The sequence below is a fragment of the Tarenaya hassleriana genome, unplaced genomic scaffold, assembly GCF_000463585.1.
Source record: "Tarenaya hassleriana unplaced genomic scaffold, ASM46358v1 Cleome107, whole genome shotgun sequence".
NCBI classification, from domain to species: Eukaryota; Viridiplantae; Streptophyta; class Magnoliopsida; order Brassicales; family Cleomaceae; genus Tarenaya; species Tarenaya hassleriana.
Genome location: NW_010960960.1, coordinates 251,930 through 253,897, shown reverse-complemented (window position 1 = coordinate 253,897; position 1,968 = coordinate 251,930). Strand labels below are relative to the sequence as shown.

General features: G+C 28.8%; 1 non-coding gene across 1 annotated transcript; it reads left to right on the top strand.

Annotated features, from left to right (window-relative positions):
- Window positions 1-1,405: 1,405 nt before the first annotated feature.
- TRNAT-AGU lies at window positions 1,406-1,479 on the top strand. The gene has a single exon. It is a non-coding gene; the product is annotated as a tRNA-Thr (tRNA).
- The last annotated feature ends 489 nt before the right edge of the window (window positions 1,480-1,968 follow it).

Here is a 1,968-nt window from a genome sequence, read left to right as displayed (position 1 = left end):
TTAAAAATCAAGAGACTTCTAGGATTTTCGCTCCTTTCTTTCGTAGTGTAAATTTTTTTCTTAATGGACAAAAATAATTAATTATAATATTCTTTTTATAGGGTGCAAAAACTCTAGTTTTATTAAGGTAAGGAGAAGGAAAATTTCCAATAATAATCTTGAACTTTAATTCTCTAATGAGTTCTCATCTATCAAAAAACTAAATCTATATATATTAATAAAGATGTTTAAAGAGATTTGTGAGGACACATAGGATCCACCTCATCATCCATGTGGCAAATTTTTTTATTAACTATTCAAAATCTTTGTTTATAATCTTTATATAAATTAGGTAGGAGTATTTTTATTTTCTTAATCATTCAAAATCTTTGTTTATAATCTTTATATAAAAACCTAAATTGTTTTTAGATTAATATATTATTAAATTTTTATTTGACTATACATATATTCAAATTTTAAATATTTCTAAAGATACAAAAATGAAAATATTAATATCTTATTGTCAATTTTAAAAAATAAAACAGTTCATCTTTATTTTATATGTTAACTATGATAAATGAAATATTTATCAATGTTAATTAAAAAATATAGAAAAATTACCAAAAGTTAAATAGTATTCAGTAACCACTCATAAAAATAAAAAAAATGGACAACAATATTCATTAGTTAACCATAATTATTATGATAATAAATGGAAAGCAATATAATATGTAACATATATTTAATAGAATAAAATTTTACCTTGAAGATTTAGAACCCAAAACTATCCATTACCTTGAAAACAAAAACGTGCATATATTGGTGGTCATTACTTTTAAGTGGTGAGTATTAATTAGCATAATTTCACTATAACCTATGAAGGTCTTTGAGGGGGGGTGGAAAACTCCTCAGCAAGTCAAACATTGATAAATATTTCATTTATCATAGTTAACATATAAAATAAAGATGAACTGTTTTATTTTTTAAAATTGACAATAAGATATTAATATTTTCATTTTTGTATCTTTAGAAATATTTAAAATTTGAATATATGTATAGTCAAATAAAAATTTAATAATATATTAATCTAAAAACAATTTAGGTTTTTATATAAAGATTATAAACAAAGATTTTGAATGATTAAGAAAATAAAAATACTCCTACCTAATTTATATAAAGATTATAAACAAAGATTTTGAATAGTTAATAAAAAAATTTGTCACATGGATGATGAGGTGGATCCTATGTATCCTCACCAAATCTCTTTAAACATCTTTATTAATATATATAGATTCGTTAAATGATTAACATTGTGTAAATGAAGAGTATAGATCTATCTTAAAAAATTCCATTTTCTCAAGTGAAGAAAATAAAAAATAATGAAGTTTGAAGGGATTTTTATTAATAATTTCCAATCATCTTTCAAGCTTTCATAGCTCAGTTGGTTAGAGCACCCGTTTAGTAAGCGGGAGGTCTTGAGTTCGACTCTCAATGAAAGCATAATTACCTTCCGAAAATAAAACTTGACCTCTTAAATTTTATTTTAAATATTAATTTGGCACCTTTTTTTTTATAAATTTCTAAAATTTCCATCGGAAAATTCTCGAAGGACCTGGCCTACGGCCGAAGCCCCGTTCTACCATCTTCTTTGCCTCTTCTCCAAGCTTCGTAAAACCCTCTTCCCTCCTGCCTCATCATCATCACCACCGACCACCATAATTAACTTCTTTGAAAAACCGTAGCCCACTAATCCCTCTCCGTTTCAGCTCACATGGCGTCTAGGAGACTATCTAAGTCTGCTTTGGCAGCCATTCAAGCACGCAAAGCTCCCCCGAGTCTCTCTTCCCTCGCCGCTACTTCTCGCGCTATCTCGGGTTCTTCTCATAGCTCGGCTTTATCGCAGCCATTTCCGGCGAAGGTCTTGATCCGATTCTCCAGAAACGGCGTCGCTTTGGCCAGTTCCGCCGCCGTCGCCCGAGGACTGATCCC